Source organism: Dromiciops gliroides, chromosome 3 (genome assembly GCF_019393635.1).
Source record: "Dromiciops gliroides isolate mDroGli1 chromosome 3, mDroGli1.pri, whole genome shotgun sequence".
NCBI classification, from domain to species: Eukaryota; Metazoa; Chordata; class Mammalia; order Microbiotheria; family Microbiotheriidae; genus Dromiciops; species Dromiciops gliroides.
The window spans coordinates 253,657,949-253,678,243 of NC_057863.1; the positions used below are offsets into that span (position 1 = coordinate 253,657,949).

General features: G+C 38.3%; 1 protein-coding gene across 8 annotated transcripts in view; it reads left to right on the forward strand.

Moving 5' to 3' along the window:
• NPAS2 (neuronal PAS domain protein 2) overlaps positions 1–20,295 on the forward strand; it is a 253,145-nt gene that overhangs the window by 75,858 nt on the left and 156,992 nt on the right. Inside the window, exon 1 of one of the 8 annotated variants that reach the window (XM_043997548.1) lies at positions 5,988–6,449. The exons of 6 other annotated variants lie outside the window; for them this stretch is intronic. The gene's annotated coding sequence lies outside the window, so the exon portion shown is untranslated. Of the gene's footprint in view, positions 1–5,987; positions 6,450–9,339; positions 9,361–20,295 lie in introns of those variants that run through there. One more of the 8 variants, XM_043997550.1, reaches the window with a different exon arrangement.

Sequence of the window (20,295 nt, forward strand, 5' to 3'; positions counted from 1 at the left end):
CCCTCATTTTATGAATAAGGAAACTAGTCTAGAAAAGTTAAGTGACTAGTCCAGGATCATACAGCATATTTATATATACCTGTCACATAGTAAACACTTTGAAAAAATGCTTTATCTATCTACCTATCTAACAGATACATGAGAGGACAGGATTTGAACTCAAGTTTTCCAAGTCCAGCACTCTCTTTCCTATGTTACCTAGCTGGGAATAAAGTTCCCAGGTAGGGAACTTTGGACTGGCAGAAGACATACTTAAAATAGAATTTTATCGGTTTAGAGCTTTCCTATTACCCCCTGGTTACTAACACCTTCCCTCCCCCATATACCTTATACTTATTTGAAAAATATTTCATATATGAAAGAGTCAGCCTAGTCTAACAACTGTCCTGGGGGCTTGGGAGATCTTAGTTCAACTTCGGAATCTGAAGCACACAGGCCCTATCACTCTGGGTAAATTATTCAAGTTGTAAGTGACCTAGGGAACTGTCTTATGACTAGAAGTTGCAGAAAACAGATTGATCTGCATTGATCAAGGAAGTTCCTCACTGGGGTCCCTATATGAATGAACTCACAGAACAATGTAAACATATACATATAGGTTGGGCTGGGAGGGGGAGAGAGGGAGAGGGAGAAAGGGAGAGGGGGAGGGGGAGAGGGAGAGGGGGAGGGGGAGAGGGAGAGGGAGAGGGGGAGGGGGAGAGGGAGAGGGAGAGGGAGAGGGAGAGGGAGAGAGAGAGAGAGAGAGAGAGAGAGAGAGAGAGAGAGAGAGAGAGAGAGAGAGAGAGAGAGAGAGAATGGGAGGGGAGGGGAGGGGAAGAGGGGAGGGGAGAGAATTTATTCCATTCTTCTATAGAAACGTGAGCTACTTGAGAACAGGGACTATTTCATTGTTTCAATGTGTTTTTGAATACTCAGAGCCTAGAACAGTGTGCCTGATCCTTAGCAGGTGCTTAATAAATGCTTATTGATTAATGGATTTTTCTTTATCAGAGAGAGATCATTATGGACCAGGGTTAGTCAGAGAAAACTTGGTGGAGAAGGCAAGACTTGAACTGAACTTTGAAGAAAGGCTAGGATTTGGATAGGGCGTGGGGGTGGAAGGGAGATCATTCCAGGTGTGGCATAACCTGAGCAAAGGTTGGGTTTGATCTCATGATGAAATTGCAGATTGTCCCTGACCCCAAGGTGATACAGGCCCCAGGGGAAAAAATATTTCATTCTAGTACAGCTCTTTAAAAAAAATTGTTAGATATCTTTATTTATAAAAATACATAAAACAATAAATCACCATAAAACTAGCATTATATAGAGATGTTGACTCATCTTTAAATTTCTCTCATAGCCACAGCAAATTTTAAAAAAAGAAAAAAACCTGCCTGGCTAAGTTAGAATTGAGCTGCTGCCAGTTTCCTAAAGGTGGCTGTGGGCTCTAGGCTGCCTTAGAGTTTATAGTGCACTTACTTTGGGCCAGAAGCCAAAAATTTCAGCACCTAAGAAGTGTGAATGGGCTATTTATGAGCCTGTGGTGTGTTGTTTGAGCTTATAAAATGGTAATCACCTCTGACTTTGAAGTGTTGGTCCAGCTAGATGTTTGCATTACAGTTTTGTGTTCATGGAACAGGAACATAGAATCACAGGATTTGGCCCATTAAAGAGAGTTATCATTGTCATTCCAAGCTTCTGATGCTAGAAGCATGTTAAAAAACAAAAACAAAAACCCACATCCTGCCACTCAAGGGAGCATGGCATCTCAAAATGTTGCGATTACTTGATCCTCCAGTTATTGGGATTTCAGAGACAATTTAGCCCTTGTATATAATGGAGGTATAGCTTGTTCATACTCATAAGGGGAGAGCTTGGCTCCTTTCTGTCATTTTTTTCTAGACCTCAGGTAGTTCGTTTTGTTGTTGAACCTTTTTTTTTTAAGCCTTGGAGTTTGTAAATTCACAAGGTCTTGGTATCCAGATTAAAGAGTGTGCACTTTTTACTTAAGTACTGAACAATAGCAGATAACATAAAAGCTTGCCCAGGGATTTTTTTTTTCCTTTGAAGTGACTAAAAGGAAGAACAAGAGGAAAAAACATTCACATGGAATCAAATATTGCAAAAAAAAAATTATACCACATGATGTTTGAGCAGAAGGAGAAACTATCACAAGGGGGGATATGTTAAAATTGTTTCAAAGGAAGAGTTCCAAGGTTAGTGTTCTTAGGCTATTTTTACTGTCTAAAATGCTACAAATCCCACTATTTCATTATACCCAGATGGACCAAATTGTTTTCCTCTCTGTGTGTTTGTCCCTAATAATTTTGTTCTCATTAATTGTGAGAGATAATCCTCCATAATGCAGACAAACTAACATTTAACATTTACAGCAGACACTTTGTCTTTTAACATGTTCCAGCTAGTTCTGTTTACACCTTTGAAATACCTGGCATATGTAATGGCAAATTGGATTGACATAGCCTCTTCTCAGCATTTCTTCATGGAAGAGAGGTAAATGTCACATCTTGAACTGAAGTACAGAGCTTCCTTTGTGGTGCAAATGTATGTAACACCAGAGGAGAGGGGAAAGATAGCTTCTGAGATAGATGAAAAAGTAGTCTTCATTATTTCATTATCATATTCAGATGCAGTTCTCTCTCCATAATTCTTAAAATTCCTCACTTTCACAAAGTTCTGAAATGATAAGAAAATGGGGAAAATGAGGATCTAATTGAACTTTTCTGTAGCCTACCAAAGAATGAATAAGTATGGAAGGACTTAGTGGACCTTGCAAAAATCCAAACATTGCAATATATAAATGGTTGTGGGGGATAGGAAGCTGGGAAGCATAGCAGGATAACAAAACTTGGTGGTTACTTAGTTGGCATTTAGTTGGTTCTGTCCATAAAAAGTAGTTTAGAAGTTTGAATTTTATAACAATAATATGGTATCACCTCATACCTATCCAGAAAGTAGTTTATCTGGAAGTATTCTGTGGAACACAACCAAGAGCCAGGAAGGAAGTAAAAATGATCCCTGGGTAATCAAAATAAATACCATAAAATCCAGGGTGTTTTCTTCATACTGTATTTCAGTCCATCGGATCCTGACTTGAAAGGTTATTTACCCTTATTTCACACAGAGTTCTAACACTATGATCACAGATTAGAAATGGGGAAAGGGGGTGGGGCAGCTAGGTGGCGCAGTGGATAAAGCACCAGCCCTAGATTCAGGAGGACCTGAGTTCAAATCTGGCCTCAGACACTTGACACTTACTAGCTGTGTGACCCTGGGCAAGTCATTTAACCCTCATTGCCCCACCCCCAAAAAAAGATTAAAAAAAAAAGAAATGGGGAAAGGGGCTGAGGTGCTGCTGGAGGCAGGCATGCTAGTCTACTATATCAATGACAATAAAGGAAGAGACAGAAAAATTACAAAAATCAGGCACAAGAATTGAAAAAATAGTCTTCCAAGACCATTTAGTATAAAGTGAAATAACACAAATAGGCCCTGAAGGCATCTCTATATTATGGTACAGTACAATAATTGACATTCATAATTATGACCCTGAGAAAAGGTTAAAGTACATGATACATGCTCTGTTTATGGAGGATAGGAACCATATATTACATTATAGAAATAATTTTTATTCAAAACAGATAAAATAAAATTTTATCTTTTATTTCTAGATAGATATTTTGCTATAAAACTTAGCACCACAAAGATTGGTAAACTGGCTATCTATGGTGATAAAAATAACACTTTTTTATCACCGTGCTTCCAACCTGGTGATGAACCTGTATAAAATTAGGTTGTTGTTTGTCCTTCATTTTCAAAGAGGACCAATGACATCATGGTGATATTTTGACTTTTGTGTAAATTGGATTTAAGTGAGGCAGAGTTGCAGAAAATCATTAGCTTCGGGGGCAGCTAGGTGGCACAATGGATAAAGCACTAACCCTGGATTCAGGGGGACCTGAGTTCAAATCCTACCTTAGACACTTGACACAAGCTGTGTGACCCTAGGTAAGTCACTTAACCCTCATTGCCCTCCCCAGCCCCCCCTCCCCCAATATCATCAGCTTCACTGTCTCTTCCTAAATCATTGAAGTCCAGTGTCAGGACAACAGTCAAGATGGGGAAGCAGTGGATGACCTTGGCATATTTGATGTCCTACCAAGCTCCATAGCCCTTGCTTCTTGGTGGTTGGCACAAGTCATTCTCATCTGTCCATTCTGCCAGGGAATATCTTCCCAAGCTTGGAGTAAACATCTCCCTAACTCACTGACAGGTTTGAGGCCTATTGGTTGCCCTCCATCTGGTTTAGCCCATCTTCTGAGATGGTTTATAGGGGCGTAGACACTACACATTCTGCAGCTTCTTGGAGACACAGGTGAGAGTTGGGTCAATCAGGTGGACAGCCAAGGTGGATGAGAAGCCCTGAAAAGGGCTTTGTAAGCCCTTACACCAAAGATGTTCATCCTCCCAAACACCCCATACATCCCTAAAATTAGGTAGGTTGGTCATAAAATGATGAATTTAGAGGTAGAAGGTTTGTTAAAAGTCACCCAACCGCATCGTGTTACACATGAAGAAAATGAGGGCCAAACAGGGCACTCTCTAGATCCAAGATTTGAACCCAGGTCTTTTAACCCCAAATTCACAGATCTTTCCATATTACTTTGTGCCTCACAGAATTATTTTTGCTAAAGCCATAGGACTTTGTGCCCTATGCAATCTGATATCAAAGGCAGCTAGGTGGCATAGTAGACAGGGATAAATCTGGCCTCAGACACTTATTAGTTGTATGGTCCTGGACAAGTCACTTAACCTCTCTCTACTTCATTTTCCTCAACTGTAAAAAAGGGATATAATAGTACCTACCTCCTAGGATTGTTATAAAGATGAAATGAGATGATATTTGTAAAATGCTTTGTATACCTTGAAGTAGCATATAAATACTAGCTATTATTCTCATCTGTGGTCTTGGGATGACAAAGTTCACTGTTAAGTCAGTAACTAAAGATTTTTTATAACAGCAACAACAAACATTTATTAAGCACTTACTGCATAATAGGAATAAGAAGAAAGACAAAATCAAGATGTCCTCCAGAAGCTTACATTCTCATAATCTTTCAGGAGGCATTTATTAAGCACCTGTTATATACCAGGTGCTGGGTCATCCAGGGATTGTGCTCTACTTATATAGCTTTTGAGCACCATGATGGGACATTGAATTGGGATTTAGTGAATGACAGTAATAGTAATAATATTTGTTATGTCTTGTATTTATGTAGCATTGTATAGCTTTGAAAGATATTTTACATGTAATATCATATTTGATCATATTAGCAACTTTGTGTAGTAGTCAGGGTGAGTGATTACTCTCTTTTATTTTACTGAGATCTACTTTGCTGAAATTTTACTTCTATGGGTATTTTCAAATTTTCATAGGTAAAGCAAACATAGAATGAATATAAATTCAGATACTTTCATTAGGGTTATATTATTGAAGTTTTGCTAAAATGCAGCATTATGTTCATTTAGAACCCAGATAGCTTTGAAGTTTTGCTTTGTCTTTAAAAAAAAATGTATTCCACGTTCTAAGAGCCATGCAATACCAGGAATTGGGCTAAGGATTTAAAACCTTTCATTCTAAGGCAGTAGAAATGGAAGTTAAAACAATAAATGTTTTGATAGGAATGATGATTCTGAACTTTGAGCCTCCCAGAATTGCTTTTGCCTGGTGCCAAGCCCAGAATGTTGCACATTTATGGACCTTTATGCCCATGTTATCTCATGGGAAAGGCATTTGACTTTTAGTGATAGCTTGTAAAAGGGATGTTGACATCAGGGCTGAAGAGATCGTCTGGTCATTGAAGTTCCTCTCTGTTGCAGAGACAGCATGGCTACAGCAGAGGGCAGCCTTCAGGATGTAGGCTAATGAATGAGTAATGACTAAGGAAAGATTAGCTGACTGGCTTGGCCTCTAGACAGCCAGAAGTTAGGGAGAGGTTAAACAGCAGGAGAAAGAATCTGGGTGAGTTTCACAGGAGCCTCAGGGAAAAGAACAGATTGATATAGGAACAATTTGTTATGGTTGTTTATTCATATGAAAATGAGAAGCCTATGTATCTCTTAGACAACAGCATTTATAAGCAGCTAAACTATAGAATGAGCTGATAGAGCCGGCAATCAAGGCTTGTTAATGTCATTCAGCCTAATAGGGAAGTGAAAGACGTTTAAAGAAGAAAACTGGGAGTTTTCCTTTCGGTAAAGCTGGGGGAGGGGGAGTGTAGGGGAAAAAAAAGAAAAGAAAAGGGAATCTTTAGATTTATTTGCTTTTCTTTTAAACCTATCACCTGGCTTTTAGTCATCATCTGAAATGTTTCTTTGTGGCATATTAAGATCAATAAGAAGATACAGGATTTTAGTCCCCTTAATCCCCTGCTGCAGGAACCAAGGTAACTTGTTTGTTTTCATTTGTTTGGGGGGAGAGGGAGGGAAATATATATGTATACAAATTATTATATATTAATATTAATTTGCTTTATGTGTCTTCAAATATTTCCATTGCTACACAGCTGTAACCAGATATTTACTTGTTCGAAATTTATCTTAGTTCAAAGGACATGACGGTTTGTTTGTTTTTTCCCTATTAAATATACTGAATATACTTCAGCACTTAAAATTTATAGGAACTGTGTTTATATCTGTATGGTGATTTCTTCAGGAGTTAATACCTTCTAAATCTCTGTCATTAAGTGTAGGAGGAAAATATCTCAAAGGGCATTTCCTGGTGGGAATGAATAATTTTATTTATTCATAACAGATTTAAATGTTTATGATTTTGTGATTTGTCACTTTCTTTAAAACAGAACTACGGTAAGAATCTTAGTTTGGGGAAAATAAATTGCATCTTAAATATTTAGCATAAATTAAACAATGAATTAAATATGAATTCATTGGATGCAGTTTGATCGTATGTTGAGGTGGTATTAAATGCAAGACAAAATGTATACAGTCATATATTACTCATTTCCCCCCTAAAACCTTGGGATTATAATCCAGTGGAAATCCTTTTCCATCCAACCAGAAACTCAGTGCTATAATTATGGACTAAAATCAGCATCTGATTCCCATCACGTCTTTCCTGTGACTCTATCCACATCCATAATACCCTAGAGTATTTTCATTCTAGTAGACACATAATAAATGTGTCTTGAATATTGAATGTATAAACCTCCCTGTGACTTTTCTTCCTATTCTCTCTTACTGTAACTTCTATCCTTCTCTCATAAGTCAATTCCACCACTTTCCTTACTAGTTTTCTGCCATCCAATTGGCAAATGCCTCAGTAAATCATCATTTATTCATTCATTCATTTATTCAAAACATATTTTTTGAGCACCAGCATATGCAAAACACTATAATGAAAACTGTAGGGAATATATAAGTTAATAAAATATAGTCCCTATTGCACTAAATTTACAGAAAAATAGATTAAAATAATAACCACAAATATGTATTATTGTTATGTTTGGTTGTTTATTCTTTCTAGAGAGTTTTCACTTACAGCATTTCACTCGATTTTCACAAGACTCCAAAATGAAGGGAGAGCAATGTTCCATTTGACATCTGAAAAAAATGAAGCACAGGGAGATTAAATGCATTGCCTAAAAGCAAGTTGGTGGCTGAACTATGGCTCCCAGATCAAGGTTCTGTCCACCACAAGGAGGCAGGTTAGAGTCCTCTGTGAGGCTTCCAGTTCTCTGCCAAACAAAATACTCCAGAAATCTAGTAGAACAAATTTGTCCTTTTAGATTATCAGGTATCCAGTTATCAGGTAACTAGGATATCTTATAACAGAAGGTAGCTTCGTTGTTATGAACCTTGGATACATCGTCTTATGCCTAAAGGTTTCAGTGAGGACAAAAATGAAGATTGAGTTCTTAAGAGACTATGAGGGGGCAGCTAGGTGGCACAGTAGATAGAGCATGGGCCCTGGATTCAGGAGGACCTGAGTTCAAATCCAGCCTCAGACACTTAACACTTACTAGCTGTGTGACCCTGGGCAAGTCACTTAACCCCAATTGCCTCACCAAAGAGAGAGAGAGAGAGAGAGAGAGAGAGAGAGAGAGAGAGAGAGAGAGAGAGAGAGAGAAGATACCATCCCAGCCCAGAGTTGAAGGGGACCTCAGAATTTCTGTCCAACCTGTACTTGAACAACAATCCTCTCCATGTTATACCTCACAAATGGTTATTGAGCCTTAAAAACTTTTGGTGAAAAGAGGAACCAGTGCATTCCAGGGCAGCATGTGTCTCTCAAATTCATTCTGAGTGCCAGTAAAAAAGGTGTGTTTACCCAGTGCCCCCAGTTGTTAATTATTATTGTAATTGCTTTTCTTCAGGGTAGCCTTCATGTTAGCAAAGGAGGAAAGGCAAAAAAAGGCAACCTTTTGGTGATTGTCCATTCATTCTGGAAGTCTTGCTACTTCAGGCACAGAAAGAGAAGGAGAAAAACAATATGGTCAAAACAGAACTCATTATCTTCCTCTCTGATTTCACCCCTCCTATAAACTTTCCTACTTCTGTTGGAGCGACCATCCTTCCACTCACTCAGGGTCACAGTTTCAGAAGCATCCTTGACTTTAACTTCTCTCCCTCCCTCATTTCCAGATCTTACGCATTTTACCTCAGTTTATCTCCCATCCATCCTCTTCTCTTTACACACCTAGCCATCACCTTGTGCCTAGACCATTGCTGTATACTCCTAATTGGTCTCCCTGCTTCCAGATGCTCCTATTTCCAATTTCCCCCCACATACCTGCATCAATATTCTTAAAAATTAGGAGTTGAATATGCCACCCCACTACTTAAAAATCTTCAGTGGCTCCCAGAATGAAATCAAACTCTTCAGCCTGGCATTTAAAGCCTTCTTTAATCTTAACTCCATCCCAACTTTTAGAATTTCACATTACTCCTCTTCATGCAATGCAGTGTTCCAGCCAAACAGGCCTTCCAGCTCTTTGCCAAATTCCACATCTCCCATCTCCATGCTTGTATCCAGGCTCTTCGCAGTATCTGGAATATGCTCCCTTCTTACCCCCACATGTATTTCTGCTACTGTCAGTTATTAAAGCTCTCTCCTGACTTAAATTACCTTGTATTTACTTCTCTGTATGTTTTATCTCTCTCGTGAACCCACTTCAAAGATTGTAAGCTCCGTAAGGGTAGGGGATATTATATTTCCCAAGTGTCTACCACACCTTCATGTGAATTTGTCAGATTTAATTAGTTTCCGGATGAATAAATATCATTCAGAGAAGTGAAACAGCAGTCCTTGTTGGTCACTAGGCTTTTGACAAGTGATTTGTAAGTTGTTGTGTTTTATTATTTTTTTCCAGAAAGAATTTATAATAACAGGAATTGGGTCCATTTGCTAACAACCCTTTCTAAGAGGATCTGGGTTTAAATCCTGGAACTGGTGTTTATTATCTGTGTGACCTTGGCCTCAGGGTTTGGGGTTTTTTGTTTGGTTGGGTTTTTTTTTTGGGGGGGGTTGTCTTTGTTTTTGTTTCTTTGCTTTTTAATCTCCAAACCCAGTGGGTTGGAGTGGTTGATATCTTAGGCTGTTTCTCAAGTTAAGTCCTGTGATCTTTGATCTTTCAAATCGGAGTTTGCTGCCTCCTTTTAAAAGTGAAAGTAATGTTTCCTTAAAGATTATTGTTTGTCCCCTGTAAATAGTAAGCAGTAAGCAGCTTAGATTTTTGTTTTATTTTGTTTGGTTTAGTTGTTGTTTGGTTTTGTTGTTGTTTTCCAGGCAGAGGATATTCCTCTAAATACTTGTAAACACCCTTATGCAATGGTAGGGAGAATGTACTTAATGGCGTGTGTGTGTGTGTGTGTGTGTGTGTGTGTGTGTGTGTGTGTGTGTGTGTGTGTGTAGCAGGCTGCTCCTTGTTGCTGAGACAGAATAGACATGATTGATTGTTCTGTCATTCCAGCAGGCTCCTGTACAGGGGTCTAATAATGCTTACCTCAGATTGGCAATATCTATTCCTTTGTCACAGCTGCCAGGTTATTTCTCCTCTAGCCAGGCTTAGGAAGGCAAAGGCCTGACCAGGAAGGTGTATTATACTGGGAAGGGGGAGAAGAAGACAGAGGTAGGAGGTGTTGGAGAAAAGGGATGTGTGGAGAAATAAAAAGGGAGTGGTGAAGGGAGACTCATCTTTTCTCCACACCCAGAAGGGCCCTAACTGGCACCCTCCTGAGCCCGAAGGGAAGGATCAGGCTGAACATGCCATCTTCTTGGCATTGGGAAGTAGGTGAGATGGGAAAAAGGATGACCCAGTATACTATACTCTAGTAGTTCTGTAATATTCAGGTAGTGTTTCTTTGGGTTTTCCCTCTATAAAGGCAAGCTGATAATCGTGGTGTTTCCATAGGCTAAACCTACACATATAAGGCAGTTGAAGTTCATGCACAACAAGGAGTTTTCTCCTTGTCTGGGAGGAAGATTGATGGGAGATTTCTTCTTTTGAGGCCTTAAATTGATAGACAGGTGATATTTATGTGGAAGAACTATTAGTATTTTGATTTATCTTCAGTAATAGATATGCCCTTCTGGGCACAGAGAGAAAATGAGCCTCTACCTTTTATCTTAAGTCTTTTTCTTTCTTTGGAAAGAGAGAGAAAGATTGGAACATATTACTGGAAACAATTCTGATGCTATTTCTCTGTGATATGGTGCTGGGACATTGAAAGGAATTTTAAGGATTGAAAGTGGTCATTATGAGGATTGGGGGAGGGAGGTGGGAGGCATTTCCTTAGTGAAAGGAGGAGAGGGAAGGAACAAGCCTTTTTTTTTTTTCAATCTTAATAGTATTTTATTTTTTCCAGTTACATGTAAAGATAGTCTTCAACATTCATTTTTGTTTTTTTTGGTGTGGCAATGAGGGTTAAGTGACTTGCCCAAGGTCACACAGCTAGTAAGTGTCAAGTGTCTGAGGCTGGATTTGAACTCAGGTCCTCCTGAATCCAAGGCCAGTGCTTTGTCCACTGCGCCACCTAGCCGCCCCCAACATTCATTTTTATAAGATTTGGGGTTCCAAATTTTTCTCCTTCCCTCCCTCCCTTCCCTCCCCCCTCCACAAGACAGCAATAAATCTGATATAGGTTTTATATATATATATATGTACAATCACATTAAACAAATTTCCATATTAATCATATTGTGAAAGAAGAATCAGAACAAAAGGGAAAAAACCTCAAGAAAGAAAAAAAAAAAAGAAGGTGAAAGTAGTATGTTTCGATCTGCATTCAGATTCCACAGTTCTTTTTCTGGATGTAGAGAGCCTTTTCTATCATGAGTCCTTTGGAATTGTCTTGGATCATTGTATTTGTTACTGAGAAGAGCTAAGTCTATCACTGTTGATTATCGTATAATGTTGCTGTAACTGTGTACAAGGTTCTCTTGGTTCTGCTCACTTCACTCAGCATCAGGCCACTTAAGTCTTTCCAGGTTTTCCTGAAATCTGCCTGTTATTTCTTATAATGCAATAATGTTCCATCACAATCATATACCACAACTTGTTTAGCCATTCTCCAGTTCATGGGCATCCCCTCAATGCTCAATTCTTTGCCACCACAAAAAGATCAGCTATAAATATTTTTGTACATGTGGGTCTTTTCCCCTTTTTTATGATCTCTGGGATACAGACTTAGTAATGGTGTATTGCTGGAGGAAAGGGTATGCACAGTTTTATAGCTCTTTGGGCATAGTTCCAAATTGCTCTCCAAAATGGTTGAATCAGTTCACAACTCTATTAACAATGCATTATTTTAGTTTTGTTTAGTTTTGTTTTTTTATTGGGCAATGAGGGTTAAGTGACTTGCCCAGGGTCACACAGCTAGTAAGTGTCAAGTGTCTGAGGCTGGATTTGAACTCAGGTCCTCCTGAATCCAGGGCCAATGCTTTATCCACTGCGCCACCTAGCTGCCCCCAACGATGCATTATTATTCCAATTTTCCCACATCTTCTCCAACATTTAACATTTTCTTTTTTTCTCATATTAGTGGAACAAGCATTTTTAAGCACCTCATTTGTGCCAGGAACTCTGCTAAGTGTTTTACAAATAGTATCTCATTTGATCCTCACAACAACCCTGGGAGGTAGGTGTTGTTATTATCCCTATATTACAGTTGAAGAAAATGAGAAAGATAGAGGTTAAGTGCCTTTCCCAAAGCTATTAAGTGTCTGAGGACATATTCAAACTTGGGTCTACTTGTCTCTAGGCCTGGCACTCTATCCATTGCACCACCTAGCTGCCTCCTCACTGAGAAATTGGGGCTAATCTAAATTGTAGAAAATTATTCAGAATTACTTAGATCGCTACAATGCTTAAAAATATGAAAACCACCACAATCAGTTCCTGGCAACCCAGGGGCCAAATTCAAGGTGCTGTCGGGAGATATGTGCATGATGCCTGTAGTACAGGTGGCCATAGGTATGCAGATGGATTGTTGATTGGCCTCTTTCCTCTTTACATAGAGGAGAGTAGAATGCTTCTTGTTCTAACCTCTGAATCTTGGAATCTCTAGCTTTCTTCAGGGCTCAGGTCAAATGCCACCTCCTTCAAGGGATCTTTTCTAATTCCCCTAATTTTTAGTGTCTCTGCTCACAAAAACTTATATTGTATTTATTTTAAATATATCTTATATTATTGTTTCCAAGTTTTATCTTTCCTGTAGAATGCAAATTCCTTGAGGACAGGGCTTGTTTGTATTACTAATACTCAGCACAGTGTTAGGATACTATTGTAGACACTAAATAAGTACTTGTTGACTGGAGTGAAAAAGAAAATGGGTTTGGAGTCCGTTGATAGGGAAGCAGGGTTTAGATCTGATAACTTCAACAAATACTTATTAAGTACCAACTTTGAGTAAGGTACTGGGCTGGGTGTTGGGGATATACAAAGACAAAAACCAAACATCCTCTGCCCTCAGCAAACTTTCATTACATTTTGTTAGTCATTGAAGAGCCTGAAAAAGAAGCCCAGGTAGCCCACAAAAATACTGGGTACTTTACTGAATCCATTTAAATTGGCAGACTAGGAAAGAATATAGCTTCAATCCAGTGCAACAACGTTTAGGTTGAGCTAATGTTGGATCATTGCGTCTGTATCTGCTGTTTGTTCAAAGACACATGAAGAAACTCAAACGTAGAAGCTTCCCAAAATGTTCCTGGAGCAAAACTGGGTTCACTCCCTGGGTATTACTGCCAGTCAAAAACATCAGCAAAAGGACAGAGTTTTATTCATGTCCTTAGCTTACATCTAACTCATTTGTACATAGGCTTGCCAGAGACACACACTGTTAGTAACATAAACTTGAACATCAGGTAGCCACACGCCCCAGTACATTAAGATTTTAGGCACACATTGTCTGTGTGAGAGCAGACTGACATACCTGCCACTGAAATTTGTCATCATGGTTTGAAAACCCAGAGGGAGAATACTCTGTTGCAACCAGGCCTCTTACCCCAAATTGTGTCTTAGCATCCTTATTCGTACTGCCTCCCTGATCAGCCTCATACAGCAGTCTATATAAATACTGTCTTAAATGGGGCACCATGGGCTGAGTGACCATCAGCAAATGCGCGCGCGTGCACACACACACACACACACACACACACACATCTATCTTGGCTATAAGTAAAGAGAGCAAGCTATTGAAAGACCCTTGGTATCCCCACAAAGCATTATGTAAGTGGCAAAGGGTTAAGAGACATGGGAAATGGCACTCTGTCCATAAATGAATAGGCATGTTACCTGGCCACCTGAGTCATGGAGGGATATACCCTCACATCAATTCACAGAAACTATCTCCTATGGGTAAGCCTCACAGGGATTGAGCATGAGTAGAGGCAGGCATTACATGGTTTCCTATGTTTTTGTTTTTCAGAAATCACTCATTTTTTTTTCATATTTAAATCATCAATGAGGATTCTTCCCCCCCTCCCCGCCTTTTTTGCCCTCAAAAAAATCACACTTATCTTGACTCCATGGGAGGTGCATTTGTTCCCAAGTACATTTAAAAACTGCAGTTTCTCACACTGGATACTCTATTTCCTGAATCCCTACCTTTTAACCAGCTGTACCACATGGCTGGAGTGCATTCCCTCCTTGTCTCCTTCTTTTGGCTTCCCTGACTTTCTTCAAGACTCAGCTCAAATTCCACCTCATGCAAGAGACCTTTCCTGGTTTCCTGCAGTGTTATGCCTTCTTTTAGATATCACCTGCCCTTTAACCAATATACATCTCATTTTTACATTCGTGTTTGTATGTTGTCTCCCCCAATAGATTATCAGCCCCCTGAGAGCTGGGACCATGTTTTTGCCTGTTCTTTTATCCCAACACTTAGCATAGTGCCTGGCACATAGTAAAAAATAAGTGCTTGTTGAAGTGTGCCCAGGACCTAGACAACTAACAATCCCTTTGAGCCGGGTCCTGGTGTTCAGATAGCATCTGAAGGATTGCTGAGCACCACATTTAAAAAGAACAACAAAACTATAGAACATTCAGAAGGGGGCTTTGAATACCCCTGCAGATGAATAAAGAAACAGTAATGTATAGTTTTGATAGAATGTAAACTCTTTGAGGGCAGGAACTGTTTCACTTTCATATTTGTATTCTAGGACCTAGAAAAATGCTTGGCACAAAACGCATAGTTAATAAATGCTTGTTGATTGAGAGAGAAAAAAATGAATGCTTATTAACTGACTGATGAAGACAGTTAATTTATTGTTGTTGTGTCTACTAATCTGATTCCTTCCACATTTAACTTGGAATAGTAAACATAAACTGAGAGACATGTGAGTTTATGGCTAGTTTCCCTCTCTATCTGAAAGGAAGGTGGCTGGAAAGAGAGGTCATAGTGTTCTCCCAAGAAGTTCAGGTAGTCTAATGGGGTTTTCCAGAATTTTAGAGAGACACTTATCTTCCTTCCTCACTCATGTTGTTAAAGCCAGACATAAAGAGGAAACTGCAACCTAATCATGTATGTTTTAAAGGTCTTAACATGTAAAAAGAAAAATTAAGTGAAGACAGTGTCCTTGCCTGTCCAGAGTTTACAGTGAAAAGCAGAATAATATAATAGCTAGCTAGCATGTTAATCTTGAATTCAGAAAACCCGAATTCAAATCCCTGCCTCAAATACTTACTACCTGTGTGAATAGGGACATGCCACTTAACCTTGTAAAGCTTTAGTTTTCTTGTCTGGAAAACTCCAGATAACCTGGACACCTGAGACTTCCCAAGATAATACCACAGTCTCTCTTTCCAATCACAGATCGTGGCTGAAAATGTAAAGAACATATGTAAGTGGGGCAGCTAGGTGGTGCCCTGGATTCAGGAGGACCTGAGTTCAAATCAGGCCTCAGACACTTGACACTTACTAGCTGTGTGACCCTGGGCAAGTCACTTAACCCTCATTGCCCTGCAAAAAAAGAAAAAAGAAAAAAGAACGTATGTAAGTTTTCTCAGTGTAAATATAGGGAATGAACTGGGAAGTATACAGCACAACAGGGATTTTTTTTTAAGTTCTAGATTCTGGCAGCAGCTAGGTGGCGCAGTGGATAGAGTACTGGCCCTGGATTCGGGAGGACCTGAGTTCAAATCCGGCCTCAGACACTTAACACTTACTAGCTGTGTGACCCTGGGCAAGTCACTTAACCCCAATTGCCTCACTAAAAAAAGAAAAAATTAAAAAGTAAATTAAATAAATTAAATTAAGTTCTAGATTCTGATTATAGGATTTTTTGGAAATGTTTTAGTCATTTTGTAGGGAACTTCCATTGTGAAAACTCCCTCTATCAATACAAGTTAACAAGAATATTTACTTTAGTATTTACCTTATTTATATTACGATTTACCTTAGAGGATTGTGTAAAGAAAGTGCTCTGTGAACTTTGACATACTATACAAATATGAGATGTTGTTTTTGTTATGGTTATAAATCAATGTTTTCTCCAAAAGCAAGAGGAAGAGAAATACTTGTTTCACTATTTTCTTTCTTTCTTTCTTTTTATCAAACACATAGTGTGGCAATAAAGTAAAGGGAACAGTTTTCAGAAAAGTCTCATTGCTTTGTTCTATGGAACAGTCTGTGTATATGCCGGAGTAGAATGAATATTACCAAGAAGAGGAAAACAGGAAGACACAGCTGATTAGATTGAGTGTTTAGTGAGTTAGGAATATGAATAGCTTATATTTAAAGAGGGCTTGAGTGAAAGTTGGAAATTATCTAGGGAAATGAATAGTATGGTCTCTGAGAATAAGATGTGGTTTTATGGACCACACCTTAAAATATAGAAAAAAAAATAGGCCCTTGGCCAGGGATGAAGTTCACCTAACAAGGGCTGCCAAAAAGTCTTTCCAGTCTGATCCAACATCACTGATTAGGATTTAGGCATTGGGGGCAGAAGTAGCCCTGCTTAGTAAGAAGATGAACTGTTTAGAAAATCCAGGAATCTGAATGGTATAGAACAATAGCATCAAACTCAAATAGAAGTGGTTCCCTGAGGGTCATATATTAACTTATAGTAAACAAAAATTTTGTTTATTGTATTTTTATTTTGTTAAACATTACCCAGTTACATTTTAATCTGGTGAGTACTACCCTTGAGTTTGACACTTTGGGTGTAGAATTTGAATGAAAAACAACAGAGGCAAAAACAAAAGTAAAATTTTTAACAGAGAATACTGTAGACCACCTATCCAATTCAGGAAATGCACCACAAAAACTAGGACAGAAGCACACATACAATGGCAATGAGATAGCTAGGTGACCCAGTGGATAGAATATGGGATTTGAAGACAAGAAGTTCTAAGTTCAAATTCCACCTCAGATGCTGAGTGACCCTGAGCAATTCATTTAAGCTCTCTGTGGCTCAGTTTCCTTATCTGTAAAGTGGAGAAAATAACATCTTCCACTTTCCAGGAGATTTTGTGAAGATAAAAATGAGATCACATTTGCAAATAATTTTGCAAACCTTAAAGTACTATATAAATACTAACTAGGATTACTATTGTTATTATTATTTTACTACTCCAGTGGATTTGAATTCTTATTGATGTGATGACTACCTCCCTCTATGAAGATCACACCCTATCCATGACTTCATAGACTTCATGATTCTTATCTATTCTTTCATAAATTCTCCAGAGACTATCCATCCAACATACTGGAGACCTTCCTCTAGTTCTCCCTGTATTTCATGAGTACAAGCATAGTAATATGATTATCTTGTCTCTTCTCTCTGCTTCTCATCTTCTCACTAGCTTGCCTCCTTTTTCAATTAGACATTTGCTGGTGTTACAAATTGAATGTTAACTATTTGCATCATATAAGGTATTGGGATATAAGAATTATTAAGTGGAAGAAAATAGTTTTAACCTAAGTTATGCCATGATTGAGATCTGAAAATCTATTTTTAAATTATCTGACCCTCTCATCTTTATTGGCATGGCTGTAAAGTTTCTAGGTTGAGTTAGGGCAAATTTGTTTGTTAAAATATATTTATCAATTAAAATAAATATATTTAAAATTTTTTAAAATATTTTTAAAATAAATATATTTAAAATTTTAAAATATATTTATTAAAATAAATATGAATGATGGTGATTATATCAAGAAGGTTAAATGTAGAGGCAGCTAAGTGGTGCAGTGGATAAAGCACCAACTCTGGATTCAGGAGGACCTGAGTTCAAATCTGGCCTCAGACACTTGACACTTAATAGCTGTGACCCTGAGCAAGTCATTTAACCCTCATTGCCCCTCAAAAAAAAAAAGAAAAGAAAGTTAAATGTAATTGGGGTCTACGTTAAAGAAAAATAATAAATTCCTTTGGGAAAAGATTTTAGAAGGAATTGATTTCAGTATTTATCATGATATAAAATATTTTGTAAGTGAAAGATAAATAAATTTTGGGTCCTCCAATATGAAATTATTCTGTTATATAATTAACCAGTAAGCCTCGTCATTTTAGAATTCTTTTGTGATAATAGCTATATCAGATTTTTTTAATGGATTAAGGATATGTAAACATAAATGCAAATATGGTTACATCTGGTCAGAAAACTCACAGTCTTTAGCTCCCAAAACAGATGAATGATTCAGTTGAGAAAACAATGGCAGCATGTTATATGTGTTTACTTACATGTGTATGCACACAAACACACTTATGTGTACATGCGTGTACATTGCACACATGTAAACAAAAGCATGTTTATCGTTCATGCACATGATACATACATTTTATATGTAAATATATACACTGCCTAATATTAACATGTGTGCAAACATCCATGTGTGCATCCATGCATATGTGTATGCATGCATGCAGCATGACATTAGGGAATCATTTATTTCCCTCTGAAGCACTTACTATAGACTTTGGTTAAACACAGGGAGACCAGGGTTCATATCCCACTTCTAATACTTAGCAGCTGTGCAACCATAAATAGCTTATGATATAATCAAAGACATAGTCATTGTATAGCCAGGGAAACATAGAAATTGGTTTTATTGGTGTGTGAGGGTACCTCAAAGCTTTCTTATATACTTAAAGCAAGATTATTGTGAAAGGCAGGGGAAATTGACAGAGACAAACCTGTTAAGAAAATGAAAAAGATCAAAGAGTCATACAATCTCAGCACTGGAAAGAATCTTAGAAAATTATCTAGTCCCTCTTCAAGCTGGAATTTACAACATCTTTGATTTACGGCCTTTTGGCCTCCGCTTGTTCATTTCCAAGTAATGGAAAATTCACTCGAAGATAAGGAAATACAAGTTTATAGGATATCCCCTATGTTCCAGGCATTGTAATAATACTTTTCCAAATATTATCTCATTTGATCCTCACAACAACCCTGTGGGGTAGGTGCTGATATGATCCCTGTTTTACAGTTGAGGAAACTGAGGTTAGACAGAGGATTAGTGAGTTGTCCAGAGTCACACAGTTAGTGAGTGTCTGAGGCCAAATTTGAACTCAGGTCTTCCTGATTCCAGGCTTAGAGCTGTGTCCACTGCACGATCAGCCCATTCCATTTCCAAATGATTCTAACTGCTAAAAATTTTTTCCTTATGCTGATCTAAGATCTGTTTCTCTGTTATTTCCAGCTATTAATCCTACTTCTGCACTATGGAACTATATAAAATAAGTATAAAGGTTAAATGATACACTGCTTAGAATCACAGAATTTTAAAGTTGGAAAGTAGCTCAGAGGGTGTCCAGTGCAACATCAACCTGAATCATGTATCTACTCTATCACATTCCTAACAAGTATCCACCCTGGATTTGAAGGCTTTCAATTTCTGAGGCAGTTTATTCTACTTTGCTCATCAATTCTAAATGTTACAAAGTTTTTTCTTATACTGGCTCCAAATCTTTTGATATTCAAAAACAAGTATTGTATCCTCCCTTTCAAAGATTTTCTCTTCTTCGGGATTAGATATTGTCGGTTCCTTTAACTAGCTCCCTCAACGTTCTGAGGTGGCACCTCTCTAAATTTGTTTCTACTTATCATAGTACCCAGACCTGAACAAAGTACTCCTGACATGATCTGATAAACACAAAGTACAGTGGAACCATAACCTCTGGTTCTCGACATTGTACTTTTGTTAAAATAGCTAAGGGATAGGGGCAGCTAGGTGGCGCAGTGGATAGAGCACCAGCCCTGGAGTCAGGAGTACCTGAGTTCAAATCCGGCCTCAGACACTTAACATTTACTAGCTGTGTGACCCTGGGCAAGTCACTTAACCCCAACTGCCTCAAACAAAACAAAACAAACAAACAAAAAAAAATAGCTAAGGGATAATGGATAGAGAGCTTACCTCTAAGGTAGGATAACTTCTCTTGCCTTTGATACTAGCTATATAATCAAGGGGAAGCTTTGACTTCCCAGTTCCTAGCCAACTCTCTAAGGCTATAAATTATAGATTAATTGTTGCATTGATATTTGTAAGGTGCTTTGCAAACCTTAAAGTGCAATATCAGGAAGACTCATCTTTGTGAGTTCAAATCTGGTTTCAGACACTTACCAGCTGTGTAACCCATGGCAAATAACCCTATTTGCCTCAGTTTCCTCATCTGTAAAATGAGCTGGAGAAGAAAATAACAAACCACTCCAGTGTCTTTGCCAAGAAAACCTCAAATGGGGTCGCAAAGAGCTGGACATGACTAAAACAATTGAACTGCTACCACATTATTAGCTACGGCAGCAGCATAATTTTGATCTGACCTGCATT